Source organism: Lissotriton vulgaris, chromosome 9 (assembly GCF_964263255.1).
Source record: "Lissotriton vulgaris chromosome 9, aLisVul1.2, whole genome shotgun sequence".
Classification (NCBI taxonomy): Eukaryota; Metazoa; Chordata; class Amphibia; order Caudata; family Salamandridae; genus Lissotriton; species Lissotriton vulgaris.
The window spans coordinates 933,547,004-933,567,231 of record NC_141697.1 but is presented as its reverse complement, the minus strand read 5'-3'; the positions used below and the strand labels follow the sequence as shown (position 1 = coordinate 933,567,231).

General features: G+C 44.6%; 1 protein-coding gene across 1 annotated transcript in view; it reads left to right on the top strand.

Moving 5' to 3' along the window:
- RNF123 (ring finger protein 123) overlaps positions 1-20,228 on the top strand; it is a 2,099,603-nt gene that overhangs the window by 724,019 nt on the left and 1,355,356 nt on the right. The gene's annotated exons all lie outside the window — the stretch shown is intronic.

Here is a 20,228-nt window from a genome sequence, read left to right as displayed (position 1 = left end):
AAGACAAAGGTGATGTGATTCTTTTCTGCTTGAGGAGATAAGTTGTAGAATGCAGTATGTAACACTTCCAAACAATACAGAGGGACATTTTAAATTTTGCGAGGATTATGCTCTTCTTTTATTCACTTTATTGCTCAACAGCTAAACCGTGTTCATAAGTTCAACAGTAGTCTCAACAAGATAGGACCACATGTCCCATGATTACTTGCAATAATAAATAATGTTTATCTCAGAACATTTTCTCTGAAAGAGAAGATTTTATTAATAAAGGTAAAAAAGGAATTAGTAATGTTTGTTGACGAATCAGGCACTGGATTGGGTTGGGGGGAGAGATTTTGCAATATATGCATTGAAATAGTATTTTGTACTTGTTGGAAGAGGCGTTGATTTGATCTAGGTCAAACTTGGTTTTATCAGCAGTGATGGAGTGTTTATAGGTTCTTCCTACCTTTAGGTTAGTGTTCAAAATTGGAAAGTTGGAGACGTGCAAAGCATTTTCCAGTTTGCAATCTCTCTTCTGTCATTGAGACACTCATTGACCAGGGATGGCTAGGTTCTCCCTTCAAAGTGGGGTCAGGATGGCAACAATCAAGGCAATGTTTGTGTTGTAGTTAAGAAACAGATTGTTTACTTCTTGCATAGTTGAGATAGTTTATGTAGCACAGTGACCTCTAATACGGTAGGAGGTAGGTTTCTTTATAGATGTTTCCAGATTTTAGGGTTAAGAATTCTAGGTAAGGATCATGAGACCAAGGTGGGTGGTTGAAAGGGAAAAGGAAGATTGACAGAATTGCCATTATTGAGGTAGGAGAGGTTAGACTGATAAGTTTAGCCATATGTAATAGAATCAATATGAATAGAGTATTCAGACTTATGTAACATGTAAAAATGGCCCAATATCTCTTCTCAGAATGTTATGCCCAATGTTAAAAATGTCAACGATACTATTGATGCAACTTAAGAGATGACAATAAAATGTGTTAATTTAAAAAAAAATAGAAATTGAGGGGAGGAGAGAGCATTTGATCATTCCGCTTCGTGATAAAGTCCACAGTCTGCTTTGGATATGTGTGCGTATTATAGAGAGTTAGTAATGGTTTTCAAGTTCCAGGAGGTATGTGAAGGTTTTACATTTGTTTTCCCCAATTGATTTTTATAATCTGAAAGAAAAATGTCATTTAGAGGCAGCATTTGATTTGAGGATAAGTAGTCCAGGGATATCTGAATTGATTGTGTTCCAATTCAGAGTGTGGTGAATAATATGAATTTAGTATGTGTTAGGTGGTGAGAGTGCTGGTGCAATCTTTAGCCATTCAATACATGAGTATGAAGGGGTTGGAACTTGAGAGGAAGTAGTAAATTATGTGGAAGGTAGCAATACTACCACTATGTTTGATCTGTCTGTCTTCCTGAATGTGAGTTTGCCTGTAGGATTAGTGATTCCAAACTACTTTGAGAATGTGCATTTATATAAAGTTTTGTGATTCACAGCATGTCCACATTGTGGGCAAGATGAGGCAATACAAGTGCCTGTCTTAGGAGTTGAGCTTATAAGCCATGCTGACTCTCAGACATTGTGGGAAGTGCAATTGATCCCACAAAGAGGATCTGGTGTGGAGCTAGACTGTGTAAGGAGGTGTTTGAAGACTCCCTGAAGTGATTGGAAGCTCCAGGCTCATGTTCCCCGCTGCTGACAGGCTAGAGTTCAGAGTAATACTGTGTGATACTGAGGAACATGGCAACTTCTTTTCTAATTGACGCGTCTTTCTGCAGAAGCCAGGGCCTCTCCCCAAGGGTAAGCCCTGTCCTGCACATTTGCCTGTTCCTGTGGCTCAGACACCCCCCTTATTCATGTCTAGAAGAGGTTCTGTCCTTTGTACTGCTTCTGATGTAGCTTGTACCTTCTAATGCACGAATTCCTGTATTTTTGACACTGCATAGGTTGCTGACACTGGTACATATAACTCAGTCGCTCTAAGCCTATATATTTTACAATCTTCAAAACCCTAAAAGTTGAAGGCCATTATCCAAGTGACCCAAGAAAATGTTTAGCCCTGTTTTCACAACAAACTATTTGCACACAACGTTCTTAGGGCCTAGAGATTTTACCCACATGGAGACAACTCTCCAGGCTCCCATCGATGCTCTTATGATGCTCAACAAAGTTTATGAAGATACAGAAGAGGATGATTCAGAGGAGCATTGCCTTGTTCCTTCTTGCGTGATGATCTAAGAGGGGGGTTCTACCCAACACAATCCACATGGGACCTGGGTGCTATATGGTATAAGAAAGAAGGGTCCCAGTAGAGCTTAATACATTTACATGAATTTATTACCGAAAAATCAAAGGTAGTCATATACAATGTTAGTTAATCACAATGCATGAGCCATATCAGTTGGTCAATAACAGTGCCCCAAGAAAGGAAGGGGGATGGGATAGCGTGATGCTGTGAGGGAAAAGGACAGTGAGGGAATAAAGTTCGTGACAACTTATATATTGCAATGTTAATTTAAAATGCAATACAATTTCATGGCTTCAGATCCCTGAGCCAAAAAATGGGGGATTATAACATATCCAAAAAGTTCATACTATTTCTGTTGACACAGAAGAATTCAAAATAATGGGGGAGTGTCAACTGAACAGGACATAGAGGTAGCCGTCGACGTTTCGACCCCACGCTACACTTGTAGGCGTTTGTCTAGCCTTACACCGGGGTCTTCATCAGGACAGGGTAGTCAGCAAAAGGGGCACTACAAATTCTGGAAATATAAAACAATGAGGTGTAAAAACGCCGACAATCCATGTCAAGTTTACCGTAGTGAGCGGTAAACACATTACTAACACTGTTACCATGGCTATTTGCGGGCAGAGAAATGCAGGTGTTATGACCAATATCTATGAAATAACATGCTCAAGGAATTAATCATAGCTGAGATATACATATCATACAGTTCTGTATAACCCGTCACGGGTATCTAATTAAAAATTAAAATTTCCACGTACACAAACTAACATACATAAACACAACAATCCTGACTCGGCCAGGGGAAATCAATCAGTCCAACAGTGACCCCTTCGGATCGCATTATTCCTTTTGTAAGAGATGCTGTATCTGGGGTAACATTTAAGCATTATTAGGGCCAGCCAACAGTATATCGAGTGGACATGGGGGACTCAGATTACTTAATAAGGCAATATAGGACACAAAGGACATACCTGCTCAGATTCAAGCGAGTGGCAGGATTATGTCCTCTTTGTTCTCGTCGGGTAATTAGGCTCGATCTATGGGCAGTGGGACGGGTATTAATAGACCAAGCGACATTAATTATGAGAAGTACTGCATTTTGTGGGAAATGGTGCTTACCTCTATCATCATCACAGGTTAGGAATATCCTGCTCCTATACCTTCTCTCCGTGACGGCGATGCGTTAATAAGAGGCATCCTTCTTGCAACATAGCTCTTCAAAACACAAATAGCTTCCATAAATTTCCAGAAGGGGATATTCCTTACCCATCTGCTAATCCTTCAGAAGAAGTGTTTTTGTCTGGTATGTAAAGCAGCAGAATTTCTTGAGTTGACTTTGCCCACCCTTGAGTTCAAGTCTAACATTTTAACAGAAATCTTGCAACATTCTCCTGCCGTTTCAGTGCCACTGACACCTTTCAACAAGGCTGTAAGGCAGTATTAGCCCCCATACTGGCTGTCTGGAGAAACTGTGGCCTGTGTTCGGCGGGCACCAGATCTCAATTCATGAGCACACCTGTCATGCACCACCGTGATTTGATGCTCTCAGCTGGCTTTTCAAAAAAAGGTCCAAGTTGACTTAATTGACATGCCGATTGAGGGGGAGCAGTAATTTGGACAGAAGCCCCAGTACTCCTTGGAGGGCTTTAGGAATAGCTGAATAATGACATTAAAGTGAAGTCGAGCCACACTGGTGAAGCTATTTCTCCAGCAGTACAGACATCTTCAGGGTGACTCCAGAGCTCAGATGTCCACAACTTTCACAGCTGTTCCAGATGCCCCAGTAACTGTATTGCTCCTTTTGAGGTAGAGTTGGATCTAAAGTATGCCGCCATCACCATCAGCAGCAGCTCCAGATCTTACTATTTTCTGTTGGCTCTGCTGCTTCGAAACCTCTGACTTCACCCCAGTACACTACCAGCTTTATTTGTGGCAGAGAGTCTCATTCCTCCACTAATTTTGAGACAATCATGAAAGATCACTAGTCATCCATCTAATTCTCAAGGGTTATGCCCTACCCTTTCTGTCCTCTGTATTTACTGACATCCCCCCACCAGGGCACACTCCCAGCACCTGACTTGGTTTCGAAGGTGGAATTTCTTGCCCTGCTCAAAAGGTGATTGCACCCATTGGAGAAAAGTGGCACAGGATTTTACTCCATCTACTTCCTTGAGCTCATGAATAACAGAAACCTCATGCCAATCTGGAGCCCTCACCTCTTGAGCTTTATTTGTCAGGACAAGTTCACGATGCTGTTCCAGAGGCAGATATAGCAGCCCTCATTGTGGGAGATAGGCTATTGCCCATGGACCTCCATGATATTTCATCTACCCAGCCTGCCCCTTTTTAGGGGCTGCCTAATAGTCACTCTGGGATCTCAGCGCTACCAGTTTGTGGTTCTGCCGTGTTGACTGACTCCTGCTGTACACGTATTCATTCTTGTGATTCACTGTTAAGGTCAAGAGTGTATGTACTTAGCTATTTGGATAAATAGCTGTTGCAAGAATAGTCTTCTGTGCTGGTTGCAGAACATCTGCAGTACACCATTATTTTTCTTCATGATCTTGGATTAACCATTAACACCCAGAAGTCCCATCCATACCCACACAGAAGCTGATGTTCATATAAATGGCTTCTAGGCATTATCCATATAAAGGGTTTTTTTGCCACACCAAGTGTGAGGAAAAGCTCTATCTGCTACATATGCCTCAGAAAAGTCAGGATTTTCACCTGCCATAGATGGACTCCCAGGCTCAGTTTCACCTATTACATTGTAGGTGAATGTTTATTTTCGATAATTTTGCCTTCTTGATCAGGGAAAGTTTCACTGACCGTGCCAAGCTCTCTTAAAAAGAAATCATCTCTCTTCAAGACCTGTTTTACTTGTGGATTGAAGATATTATTTATTAGATGATCCATATATTAAAGGATTTTACTATCTTTATCCGAGCATAAGGCATCCAAATGAGACTTCCGTAAGACCTTTCTTCAAAACTTCTATACGATGGAGAACAGCACCTAGCATTATTCATATGCGTAGATGTCCCAAATACTGCACGTGCCCCCCTCCTCACGGCATGATTCAGTGAAAGGGGCTCTCCAGAAACTTCTACTAATAAGAGGCAGAAGAGGAACTATTTGGAGATGCCTTCAGAGTTCACCCCAGAAGCACCTTTAAAATTTGTATCTGGTCTGAAAAAAACAGTCTACCTCTATTGATGAAGTCATAGACCATGCTGACACTGGAAACGTGTCACGAAAAACACCTAGACTGTTATCTAAGAGCAAAATCCTGTCCGCTGTTCAACTAAAGTTGATGGGTATTTTCTTATCAACCACCTTTTTGCTAAAAATCATATCTCATTTTCAACCTCATCACTGGTGGTCACTTTGTCACCGACTAACACTTTGTCATCTAAATTCGCTATATTGTTATATCGTCCCCTTGTCAACTGTTCTTTCTTCATTATTTGTACCAGAGCTGTCTATTCACGCCAATAAGCTTGTTTGGTGTATTGTAATTCTAAACTTGCTGAGTCTAAGGAAAGGCCTCTTTCGAGATATTTACCCCCATGTTTTTGGAGTGATGCAGCTGGCTGACTCTGAGAGCGCACTGAGGCCTTCCAACCAGACCTCAGTGCCAGTGTTCTAATCCCTTACAAAGTATATGTCGAATTAGCTATGCCCAATTGGCAAGTGCTGACTTAATTACAAGTCCCTAATAAACAGTACCCAGAGCATATAAGATAGTGTCCACCCAAGGCTGCAGCACTTTTTGTGCCACCCTGCGTGTAACAAAGGACAAAATGGCTCCCAGCCTGCAACTGCAGACTGGAAGAGCAGTGTTTATCCTGCTAGCTCGACTTTGCCATTTAAAACTAATGGCACTTCCCTTAACCCTCTGTGTATGTGTAAGTTTCCCCCAAGGAAGACCTATGGAGCCCTGTAGGAGGCTGCCTTAGTATATGGTGCACACTTATTTAAATGAAGCACCTTGCACTAATCCAGGCAACATTATGGTGATTTTAGTCGTCCTAGACAACCATAGAAAGCTTTCTAAGTGTAGCTGTGGAGAAAAGCTTTCGGGCTTAGTCCAGACTGGGTGTTAAGCAGCTTGTTTTACTTGAACTAATCATATAGTATAGGTTAAATGAAAATGAACCGCACAGTGTAGTTATAAAAATAGTTATATGTCTTATACACACTCACTAACACATTGGTATATCTCCTACCCGGAGATGTAAACACAATACACACAATACTTCAAATGTAAAACAGGTAATTAAGCACAAATACACAATGGTCTCTAGGGGGAGACCAAATTATATACTAAAAAAGTTCAATGTGAACTGCAATCAAAGTTAAGACTTGGACCAGAAGACTCAGAAGAGCTAAGGACAAATGGACCCACCTGAGGTAAGTACCCAGGAACCCCACTGAGGCTGCCTGCAGAGTGGAAATATAGTCAGGTACTCAATGCAAGTCAAGGGGAAAGTTGCGGTTGCAGTTTTTAAGAAGGACCCTTCCCAGTGGACCCTGAAGAAACCCTTTGGAAGACAGAAGGATGGAGAGTGACTCAACCCCTGAATACCCCAGGAACCAGGATACCTACACCAGGCAGGCCGGGTGCATAGGTGCGAAGTGACTTTGGAAACTGCTGTAGACCACAATGGAGGACTTCAGAAAAGATGCAGCTGGCAAAGAAGGTGAAAGAGTCTGTTTGAATCCAACAGTGGATTCTTGAAGAGGAGTACCTGCAAGCAGAGGGGAAAGAGTTTATGCCACTCAGAAATGACCAGGAGGCACGGAAGACCAATGACCACCCATGGCGGAAGATGCAGGTGAGTTGACGGTGACCTTGTCACTGCAGCTGTGAAGACCAGGCGACGCTGTGAAAGACCATGAGCCATTCTCGAGCTGTCCCCCTTTGGTAGTTGAGAACCAGGGGGTCGGTGTCCGGCAGGAGCACCAACAAGCCTTGGCAGCAGCAACAGACGTGGAAGCCGAAAAAGGTGCAACGTTGGTACCAGCAAGGTCCAAGGGCCTGGCAGGAGATTCAGAGCAGGGCCCGAGCAAGCAGAGGAGGCCACTGAAGCCCGAAAAGATCAGAAAGATGACCCACAGGCCAAAGGCACACGAGTTGCAAGAGGACCTCGAGCAGCTCACCAAGCCCACAGTGCACAGGATGCAGTGAGGACAAAGATCTTGGCAGGAAGAGATGCTGGGGCTTCTTGTGCTTGAAGATCTCTAGTGGACAGAGTCAACTAGCCTTGTAACTGCAAGTCAACTGGGTGCACAGGGGTGCTGTTCCAACGAGGGATACTGGCCTCAAACTTGCTGAGAAGCAGTGCATGCCTCGAGGGAGTTACAGAACCACCACCTGTGTTGTTGAGCCTTTTGTAGTCCGTGGGATGTCAAGAGCAGCAGACCAGTCATTTTTGTAGCGGTGCCTGCAGATGCAAGGGAGTGACTCCTTCACTCCAAGGGAGATTCCTTCGTGTGTCTTTGATGCCCAAAGGCCTCGAGAAGAACTTGGATGAAGCACAGCCACAGATGACACGGAAGACTGGCAGAACAACAAGACCCGGAGCAACAGGAGTCTAACTTGATACAGTCTCAGTTCCCAAGCTAAGTCCAACAAAGTCTAAAGTGCCCAGACGGTGGAAGTAGAAGTGACGACGACCCTCGTCCCATGACGAATCTGAAGAGCCACCCACAGGTAAGCTCTTAAGTACCCTAGGGAAAGGGTTCGAATGATTAAGGGATCCCTCTCAGAGGAGGGGCTGGACAGCGCAGAGGATACTCCTATGGCCTTTTTTCCAGTTTCATGCCAGAGCGGGAGCCAACGGCTCTCTGAACTGGTTCCAACTGGAGTATGAAGGACGGCACCAGATGTGCCCTTAAAAGCAGTCTGGTGGCGCTGACAAGAGCCCCCATCCCAGCCAATACACTAAGTCCTGTCTCGGAGGTGGTTACACCTCCCTGCGACAGGAAACCTATTGTTCTATCTTCCCCTGCTCGAGTTCAGCAGCAGGAGGGCAGTATTGTTTCTGTGGTCAGCAGCAGCACTACCTTGCTGTTACACCCTGAAAAGCTGGTTCAGGGAATACAGGGGAGCCCCCCACCCCAGTACATGGGATCCTACACCCAACACTGGAATCAGTGTTTGAGTAGGATTCCAACATGTTTGATAACAAACACAACTGGTTTCGGTGCAGCCAATATATAGTTAGATATGTTGTAATTAACTTGATGTCCACTATATGTATTGAATGGCTGACCGCACTTACAATTCAGAAAAGGGGGTGGTGATGGACAGAGTATCTGAATTAAACAGAACACTCATACCTAGTCAACAGATCAGGGCTTGATCCATCACCGTTTTTTAGCTCACTGCACCATCCCAGCTCAGAACCTGGCTATATGCAAATTAGTCTGTCCCTGGCACAGTGCATCATGGGAACAGGGCAGACCAAACTACCAAGCCAATTCTTATACTGGGAAGGAAACAAGCTTCCGGGGACCGGTTTCTGGCATTTCAGCCATCTTTGGCCCGGCTTGCTTGAATCCTGATGGTGCAATGAGCAAGGGACTCACATCTGAATATACCCTTCCACGAATATGGTGGACAAAACGATTCAGAAAAGGGGGTGGTGATGGACCTAGTATCTGAATTAAACAGAACACTCATACCCAGTCAACAGATCAGGGCTTGATCCATCACCGTTTTTTAGCTCACTGCACCATCCCAGCTCAGAACCTTGCTATATGCAAATTAGTCTGTCCCTGGCCCAGTGCATCATGGGAACAGGGCAGACCAAACTACCAAGCCAATTCTTATACTGGGAAGGAAACAAGCTTCCGGGGACCGGTTTCTGGCATTTCAGCCATCTTCGGCCCGGCTTGCTTGAATCCTGATGGTGCAATGAGCAAGGGACTCACATCTGAGTATACCCTTCCACGAATATGGTGGACAAAACGATTCAGAAAAGGGGGTGGTGATGGACAGAGTATCTGAATTAAACAGAACACTCATACCCAGTCAACAGATCAGGGCTTGATCCATCACCGTTTTTTAGCTCACTGCACCATCCCAGCTCAGAACCTGGCTATATGCAAATTAGTCTGTCCCTGGCCCAGTGCATCATGGGAACAGGGCAGACCAAACTACCAAGCCAATTCTTATACTGGGAAGGAAACAAGCTTCCGGGGACCGGTTTCTGGCATTTCAGCCATCTTCGGCCCGGCTTGCTTGAATCCTGATGGTGCAATGAGCAAGGGACTCACATCTGAGTATACCCTTCCACGAATATGGTGGACAAAACGATTCAGAAAAGGGGGTGGTGATGGACAGAGTATCTGAATTAAACAGAACACTCATACCCAGTCAACAGGTCAGGGCTTGATCCATCAGCGTTTTTTAGCTCACTGCACCATCCCAGCTCAGAATCTGGCTATATGTAAATTAGTCTGTCCCTGGCCCAGTGCATCATGGGAACAGGGCAGACCAAACTACCAAGCCAATTCTTATACTGGGAAGGAAACAAGCTTCTGGGGACCGGTTTCTGGCATTTCAGCCATCTTCGGCCCGGCTTGCTTGAATCCTGATGGTGCAATGAGCAAAGGACTCACATCTGAGTATACCCTTCCACGAATATGGTGGACAAAACGATTCAGAAAAGGGGGTGGTGATGGACAGAGTATCTGAATTAAACAGAACACTCATACCCAGTCAACAGATCAGGGCTTGATCCATCACCGTTTTTTAGCTCACTGCACCATCCCAGCTCAGAACCTGGCTATATGCAAATTAGTCTGTCCCTGGCCCAGTGCATCATGGGAACAGGGCAGACCAAACTACCAGGCCAATTCTTATACTGGGAAGGAAACAAGCTTCCGGGGACCGGTTTCTGGCATTTCAGCCATCTTCGGCCCGGCTTGCTTGAATCCTGATGGTGCAATGAGCAAGGGACTCACATCTGAGTATACCCTTCCACGAATATGGTGGACAAAACAATTCAGAAAAGGGGGTGGTGATGGACAGAGTATCTGAATTAAACAGAACACTCATACCCAGTCAACAGATCAGGGCTTGATCCATCACCGTTTTTTAGCTCACTGCACCATCCCAGCTCAGAACCTGGCTATATGCAAATTAGTCTGTCCCTGGCCTAGTGCATCATGGGAACAGGGCAGACCAAACTACCAAGCCAATTCTTATACTGGGAAGGAAACAAGCTTCCGGGGACCGGTTTCTGGCATTTCAGCCATCTCAGCCATCTTCGGCCCAGCTTGCTTGAATCCTGATGGTGCAATGAGCAAGGGACTCACATCTGAGTATACCCTTCCACGAATATGGTGGACAAAACGATTCAGAAAAGGGGGTGGTGATGGACAGAGTATCTGAATTAAACAGAACACTCATACCCAGTCAACAGATCAGGGCTTGATCCATCACCGTTTTTTAGCTCACTGCACCATCCCAGCTCAGAACCTGGCTATATGCAAATTAGTCTGTCCCTGGCCCAGTGCATCATGGGAACAGGGCAGACCAAACTACCAAGCCAATTCTTATACTGGGAAGGAAACAAGCTTCTGGGGACCGGTTTCTGGCATTTCAGCCATCTTCGGCCCGACTTGCTTGAATCCTGATGGTGCAATGAGCAAAGGACTCACATCTGAGTATACCCTTCCACGAATATGGTGGACAAAACGATTCAGAAAAGGGGGTGGTGATGGACAGAGTATCTGAATTAAACAGAACCAATTCTTATACTGGGAAGGAAACAAGCTTCCGGGGACCGGTTTCTGGCATTTCAGCCATCTTCGGCCCGGCTGGTATACACCCGTTACAACGCATCTTTTACTCCGCACTACCATTACAACGCGACTTTTACTCCGCATACCATTACAACGCATTGCGCTGGGGGGCGCTCTAGGATAGGGAATAAGTATAATTTACTATCCAACACCTTCCCTAGGGTCCACGGGGACTGGAGTTAGAATAGTAAATTATACTTACCACTATCCAGCACCCCAAAGCGCTATGCGTTGTAATGGTATGCGTTTTAAAAGTCGCGTTGTAACGGTATGCGGAGTAAAAGTATGCGGAGTAACATGGTACATCCGGCCCGGCTTGCTTGAATCCTGATGGTGCAATGAGCAGGGTATACTCAGACATGAGTCCCTTTCTCACTGCACCATCAGGATTCAAGCAAGCCGGGCCGAAGACGGCTGAAATGCCAGAAACCGGTCCCCGGTAGCTTGTCTCCTTTCTGGTGAAGAATTGGCTTGGTAGTTTAGTCTGCCCTGTTCCCATGATGCACTGGGCCAGGGACGGACTGATTTGCATATAGCCAGGTTCTGAGCTGGGATGGTGCAGTGAGATAAATAACGGTGATGGATCAAGCCCTGATCTTTGGACTGGGTAAGAGTGGTCTGCTTAATTCAGACACTCTGTTCATCACCACCCCACCCCCCCCTTTTCTGAATCGACCGCACTTACAAAGCCTGGAGAATCGACTCCGGGGTTTTTAGGGGGTGTACCACTCATGCCGGGAACCTTCACACTTAAAACCGTTCCTTCAGGAGTGAAAGGCCTGTTTTATGAGTGACTTATAGGTTTTAAGGGCGGTGAACTCTGATATAAGGAAACTTGTATCTGTGGTGAGTGGTGCTAGCACCAGCTTACAAAAGCTGCAATGGCAGGCCTCTAGTCACAGTTTGAGTGGTCTCTCATGGGTGGCATAATACATGCTGCAGTCTATGGGAGACCCCTGGTGTACATATCCCCTGGGTACCTTAGTAGTCAAGTCAAGTCAAGAAACTTTATTCGGTTGTTTCTATTGACAACCATAAAAGCATTTTACATTTTACATATATTAACGCATTTTATCATTAAAAAAAGAGCCAGTTAAAAAAGTGACTTTAACAAGACAAAAATACTCACAAAAGTTGCAGGCACATTAGACATTCAAGTTAATAGATAAGAACATTCAAAGATCTTAAAAAAATATCATTTCAATTAACAATACTATTATCTTCCATACTATTTCTAAATGTCATTGCCTGTTTTAAAAAACTACATACTTACAGGGTACAATCACTTCTTAGCAGCTGAAGGCAATAAAGTGCTGGTCTAAATTGAGAAAAGTGCATTTTTTTTAGGCAAGGTTTTAAGTATAACTTCCTCGGTATATCGTAAAAGGGACAGAAAAAAAAGAAGTGTGCCAGGTCTTGCGGAGACTTATCGTCGCAGCCGCAAGCCGGCAACACTTGTCCACGATGAGATCCTTTGGGTACAGCCAAAAGTAAGTGAAATAGATTGAACCTGAACCTTGTCAATAAAAAGCGATCATAACTAGACATTGGCCATGTTAGGTACGGTTCCATGAGCAGGGTAGTTTTTATTAATACATGATTCCGTACACTGTCTTTTCTTAATTCACATGTCTCCCTATCTTGGTATCTGGAAGAAATAAAAGCCTTCTTAACCGTGATGACATCTAGTTTGGTAATAGATTCAGGGAATAAAAAAAGTTCAGGTCGGCCAAAATCTGTAAAACAATTGCTCGGATACTTTATCCAAGGAACCTTCAGCCTATTTTCCCAAGTAAGTGCTTCTCTCAGTATAAGCTGTGTAAGTGGTATATTATCATATAGCCAGCAATTTAACCAACATATTAGGGGATTTACTGCCATTTTATCGCATAAAAAAGGAATACCCAATTCTTCATGCACAGAAAAATTTGCCGTTCCCCTGGGCACCCTTAGTAGCTGCTTTAAAAAGTTGTTTTCAACTATCTCTAGGGCTCCCAGAGGGACGTATCCCCATATCTCACTACCGTAGCATGCCTTAGTAACACTCTTGGCCTGGTAAAGTTGGAGTAATGCAGCAACTGGACTATATCCCATTTTTCTTGAGAAATCAAATATAGCCGCATTAGCCCTGATTACCTCTCCCTTCTTTTTTTGTATTACGGGTCCCCAGTTCAGTTGACGGTCGAACAGGACTCCAAGGTAGGAGAATGTATTTGTTACAGGGATTTGTACTCCATTAACATTTAGGCGATTTGGCTTTTTATTACCCTTGCCTACCTTCATTATGAAGGATTTAGAGTTATTTATGCTTAGGTCTCTGGATTTCATAAAGATGAAGAAGGAATCTAGTAAGGTTTGAAGACCATTGGCGGTTCTAGATAAAAGGACTGCGTCATCCGCATAAAGCAGAACCGGCAGTCCCTTACGGTCAATGTACGGATAATCTGTATTAGTACTTAAAAGGTGCTCATCCAATTCATTTATCTATAAATTAAAAAGGAACAGGGCCAAAATGCATCCTTGGCGAACTCCCCGGTACACTCCAAAATCTTTTGTCACATTTAGATCTTGTGTGTATCTAACATTTGCTTTCGTATCAGAATGCATATCTTCTAGCAGGTTAATTAAATTCTGATCCACACCCATTTTCGCCATGGCGTCCCAGAGCTTCCCACGGCTCACACAATCGAAAGCCGAGGAAAGATCCATGAACGCCATGTGAATTGTTCCTTGTCGGGCCTTGGTATACTTCCCTATGATTAGATATAAATTTAAGCATTGGGAAATCGTAGAGTGACCAGGCCTAAATCCATATTGGATTGGGGATATTATATTATTTTCCTCTGACCATGTGACCAGTCTATTTAAAATTATCCCCCCCACTACTTTGGCAACAGAATTAATTAACGATATTGGCCTATAGCAGAGGGGGCTATTACGGTCGCCTTTTTTGAACACGGGCACTAAGGTTGATACCCCCCATGACTTTGGACATCCGCAAGTCACAGCCGCGTTAAGTACGGCTGTGAGAACTGGTGCCCAAAGTGTTATACGGGATTTAAAAAGATCTGGTGGGAGACCATCCGGTCCTGGGGCCTTGTTTGTCAGCCCTTCGATTCCCTTTACAACCTCATCAATTGAGAAGAGCAACAAATTTTCTTTAAAATCAACTAGAATGTGTTCTGCCTGCGACTCATTGTTTTTAAAAATAGAACTAAAATGGTTGACCCATTCTTCCTCTGGGATATTAGTACCCACAGTGGAATTACAAGATTGATCAAATAAAGGTTTGTTTATGATGTCCCAAAACTTCGAGCTGTTTTTCAGTGTTTCAGGATCTAGCAAGGTCTCCCAAATGCCTTTTTTTATCACTCTCTTGCGGTTTGCGAGGGACTTCTTATACCTGGACCGCATATCCTTAATAAGCATCGGATCTCTAGGTTTTATTTTTAGTGCTTTCTTGAGCTCACGACTAGCCTTGGAACAATCTTTATCAAACCACTTTGGGTTATTATTTAGGTTTACTTTCCCTTTGACTGGTACCGTTAACAGTGACTCTACTTTTTTGGCAACCTCGTTAAAAGATGCTAAAATTTGTTGTGGTGCTGATACCGGACATATACATACTGAAAATTCAGGGCTACACATATTATTAATAGAGGTGTACAAGTTTTCACAATCCACCATTGACCATTTTAAGCGACACTTTCCGTTTATACATTTAGTGGAGCCACGATCCACACGTGGATTTCGTTTTTCAAATGTTTTCCCACCCATTTTAATGCATTTAGGGTTATGGTCGCTGTAAATGCTCAATTGAATGCAGTAGTCCTGAACAACGTTAACAAGGTCTGCCGATAATAAAATATGGTCTATATATGAACCTGTTGCATGGCCTTCAAATGTGGGAATAGGGAAGAGAGTTCGATCCGAAACTGTGGACATTGCTGTAATAAGGTTATTTTCATTCATTAGCGCATTTAGTTCTGTTCCACGCCGCGAATGATCAAAATGAAATCCTTCCAGGCTGTTACAACCCAGTTGGCCAACAGTAGTCTCACCAGGATTCCCACATGAATGTGTGTTAAAATCACCTGCTATTATTTTTTGGCGAGGTAAAGATCCGACATTTTCCCTTAAGAATTCACCTAAAGGCTGTATGTTACACTCGCCGGACCGGTTCACTGCATTATAAAAGTTAGTCAGTATAAGCTTTGTTTTGCCCCTCTTTAGCTCTAAAGCCTGGATATTTCTATTACCAGAGTAATATTCGATTTTATGGCATATAAGAGTCAAATTAACATAAATTGCAAAACCCCCTTTTGCTCTACCACTAGCTGAGGGAACTGCTGGAATAAAAAAGCTTTGATAACCCTCAATGTGTACATTTTTTTCCACCAACCATGTTTCTTGGAGACATATTACCGCATGTTCCTTAACAAAAGATAGCCAACCATTATCACTGAATTTGTCATGGAGCCCGGCTATGTTCCAAGATATTAGACTTTCATTACATATTTGTGGTGGACATTGTGTTATATCAACATTTTCGTGTTCGCCTGGGATAGGGGGCATTAGACCTATACTACAGCTTGCCCGTGCTTCTGCAGAATTATATCTAGTAGGAACTAGGATAGGGGCAGGATTTGTTACATTATATAAACTTATTGATCCGTTTTTCTGGGCCAAAGAACCCATCATCACCACATTAGGACCTTGCAATACAGGTACTTGGACATCTTTTACTAGTCCTGCATCTCGTTGCGAACAAACATTATGGGCAGGGTTAAGTGATGTATCAAGTAGTCATTCACCCCTTCCAACCCTCCCTGTTCATAGAAGACGTCAAACCTGTTAGAAATGGGGATATTAAACCGGTTGTTAAAATGGCTAGGGTATTGATGTTCTTGTTGGTGTATCTGTTGTGGACAATCCCATCTGTCTAAATTATACCCCCAGTTGTTAGTTAGGGCACCGTGGCCCCAGCCATTTGTTGTTCCTGGCCATACTGGCCTAGTGTGGGTATAAGTTAGCTTGGGGTATGTCATACTACGCTGTTTTTTACCAAAAAATTCTAAGGTGAGTGGAACGATGGTACCTCTCCTACGCTGCGGCGGGAGAATGTTTGATAGAATATTTGGTAATACAGCGGAGTTTGTAAGGTTTAAAACTATAGTCACCTTTAATTTTTGGGGGATTTTGCCCTATCCAGGATACCCTTCTGGCTGATTTAATGTCTCCTGCTAGCTGTTGTTTCCCCCAGGGGGCCAACTGCATATTACCAGACAGCCAGTGCAGGGCCTTACTTGTCAGTGCTGTGGGGGATTCTAATTGACCTGTTGCTAATGGGGGGGGGACATTTGCCAGTACCAGCACTAGGGGTGATGCATCTTCTATGAAATGCGATGTATCTTCTTCTGTACCTAGTATGGTCGATACTGGAGGGTTTGGGGGCTGAACCTCTCTTATCAGTGATTGATTAAGCGCTGTTACTGGGGTCTGTTCAGTGGGGTTGGCATGTATATTATTTATGACTCTCTCCGTTCCTAACGCGATTAGCTCTTTTGTAGAAGCAGCTACGTTTGTGACTATAGTTGATATATTTGTCACCTCTTCCACTATCTTTTTCTGATCCGTGCCTAATTTCTTTACATCAGCAGACAGCTTATCTAGTTTAGCCACTACTGGTTTAATGAGTGCTTTAAATTTAAAGTCAATCATGTCAGCTATCGTGGATAGGAACTCTTCATCCACATTTTGCTTCACAGCATCATCTCCTTTCCCCCTATTTGTATCCTTAATTTTCGGTGGCGACACAGCCCTCTGCCTCCCAGAATGAGATCCACCCTGGTGCATTTGTGGTTTTCTGCACTTTCTAAACGCCCGTGTAACTGGGGCATGAACAGGGGGGTCTACATCTTCGATATTTACCTGTGCACCCTCCTGCACAAGGAGATCTTGTTCTGTATCGTCTGCCTGGGATTCGGTGTCATTATCCTGGGCTAGGTCATGGTCAGATTCTATGAGAACGCTCTGATTTGGTGTCCCACTATCATGTATGTCTGTATCTGGGATTTCATTTCCCACATCCTGCGATGGTATGTCTACCCACGGTGAATTTGGAGGTGGGCTCAGGGGGGAAAGATTAGGGGATTGGCTTAAACCTAATGATTGTCTCCTTTCATTGTTGATCTTTGATACTACATGTACCATGTAATTGTCCATAGTATTTCCCCCAGCAACTGGAATCTTTTTTGGCATCCTCAGTTGTGTTAGTAGAAATGCTAAAATGTACTCGTATAATAGCGTTTAGTAATATAAAAGAGCACAGGAATTACTCTACAAGTGAAACCAAGATGAAAATATATTCAAGAACAAATAGTCTTACTGCAGCCGGGCAAATCGTATTCCACAGGGGCAGTATAACGTGCCCAGTCCAGTCACGGCCTGTCCGCCCTTAGTCCGGGCTTCGTCCCCCACGCGTTCCGCTTCGCGGAGAGCCCTGAATTGGTCTTATAGCCCTCAGCAATCAAGGGGGCGGGGTCGCTGCGGGAAGAGGCTACAGCTGTTTCCAAGCCTCGCAGTCCCGCAGCGGTGAGACGGCAATCAGCGTCCAGCTGCACTCTGGGAACTCGAGTGCAGCGCTTGTGGCGTCCCAGCAAAAGCCCCGGTCTCAGCAAGCCAAAGGAACTCCTGTTCTCCGCAGCGCCCATCAACAGGATTCAGGACAAGGTAGTCAGTGAGTGGCTAAAGAGAAAGTTTGGGGAAAGGGACGAGCAGGGAAAGAAGGGCGACAGCAGTCACTGGCCGCACCTGGTCTTAATAGGCCGTTCACACTCGCTGCAACTTGCCACTTACCACTTCCCTACTTCCAAGCTTGATTGCTGCTGCGGTGGTCTCCCAAAACGGCCCAGACGGCCCTCAGGCAGATCTGAGCCCACATGCGCTGCTGCCGCTGTTGTTTTGGGCGTGTTGCTGCGTCCTACGTGGGATGAAATAGGATCCGTGCACTGTTTGGGGCTGTATGGTGCTACTGTATAAGTGCTGATGTGCGGCCCCTCAGCCGAACTCCTGCAGCGCTCCTGCCTTGCCTTGCTCCTGCGCTCCTGCCTTGCCTTGCTCCTGCCTTGCTCCTGCCTGTCGATAACGTGCCCCCACTTGGGTAGAGGTTGCGCGCTGGCAGCGAGCTGGGAGCTAGGAATCCGGAGCTGCCGAGCCAAGAGCAGCCGTCGTCTTCCTTGCGCTTTCCTCACACGCCCACACGATCAGCGTGAAAACACGGACCATATACTATGGTACACCAGTAGCCAATTAGGAAGGTACCAAAGTACTTACCATAGTCACATTTAGAGAGATAACACTGGGACTGGGGTCTTAATAATCGGGATCCCAGTCAGACTAATCCGAAAACAGTATAACACCAGCAGAAAGTGGGTGTAACCATGAAAGCAGATTTGACTTTCCTACAAGCCCTATGGCAGAGAGCTTTAATTTGTTAAGTAAGACATACTTTTATATATCTTAACAGCAGCACTTCAAAATTGTCATTTTACTAAGGAAAAGTTAGCAGCCGCTTCAGTTAACACAGGGTTACCGGCTGGCACCCCAGCATGGCTAACTTCTGGATGGGACTATGTAACTAATACACAAACATTCTACCTATCTGAGTAGATGTGTGAATGACACCCCGGATTAGGAACATGGGCAGTTGCCACAAAGTGATTTATGACCGCCTCTTCCAGGAAGGCCATTCATGGTATTGGCCCAAAAGGCGAGCTTCAAATGGGAAGACGCCTTTGAACGGCTGCTAGTGACATAACTCCCAATTAGTCTACCTTCTGTTCATGTAGATAAGTTGGAGACCGGGACAGAGAACAGGGACAGAGAAGGAAACTCCGTCCCTAAACCGATTTTTCCATGGGCGTGTAGCCCTTAGGTAGCCACACCTCCATTGTGGCCTACAAAGTTCCTTACCACCGAAGAGGGGTCCCAACATTTCCAGAGTGGCTAGAATAGTGCACTTTGGGATAGCCAGATGCCACACACTGCAGGAAACACATCACTAGAAAGGAGGGGACCAAGTAGGCCATTGTCTAGTGACCGCATGGCACTTTCCTTGGATAAATATGGATAAATATGGCACCCCTGATACCCTGTCTCTCAGATCATCTTGGATTTGAAGAAGGTACCGAAGAAGAACTGCCCTGCTGCACTTGAAGCTGCATGAAGATAGTCTAAACTGTTGGAAGGACTGCACCTGCTGCACTTTAGGCTAATCAAGTTTGGACTTTGTCTGTGGCTCCGAGCTCGGTGATTCCTGGCCCCAGATCTAAGCAGTGACTCAATGGATCAGTTGGCTGATCCCCTGGGCACAGCTCCACAGACAGAAGAGCTGAAGAAGCCCAACCAAGCAAGTTGGTAACCCCCACGGACGTTTTGCTGCTACCAGATTCCTGGCACACAAATAGATCGATCCAAGTCTGCTGAACCCGGGAATACTGTCAGAGTCTGGATTTGTTACCCTGGAGGGACACTATCCCCTGCCAGAGGATTTTACCCTAACTGCAATGCAAGGAGACCAATAAACCAGCATCGACTGGCCAGCTGCTGCATCCAAGAGGATTTTGTGGGACCCCAAACTCTGTGGCCAAGTCTCCCCACACCACACGTGGCATTAGGACACACCACAAAGGCACCCCTGTCCACTGCTCCCCAACTGGAGCATGTTTTTGCCTCAGCATCAGGACCACTCCATTACAGTCTAGGTGGATTTTTCTGTAAAGTTTACAATTATACATAAAAGCACTCTGGTGACCAGGTAACTGTGCACAGTATCCTCTCTGGCCCCCTAGACCTCCATCCTGTCAGATTTGGTTTCACAAGCCGGGCTGGAGTTGCCAAACTAACTCTGTCAAACTTTTTAAAAGTTTACTAACTTTTGTTGATAAAAAATGCTTGTTTGCAGTTGCATTTAAAAGTCTTTATATTGTCAGAAATCTGTATCTCTGAAACCCTCCGGTGAATATTGATTATCAAGGTCTCTAACAATTCTTAAAAATATACTCTGTTTATAAAATGGTGTCCAATTTCTTTTGTGTTGTGTGACTTTATTTCTTTGTTTGGTACTGTTAAATGCTTTACACTAAGTTCCTTTGTAAGGCC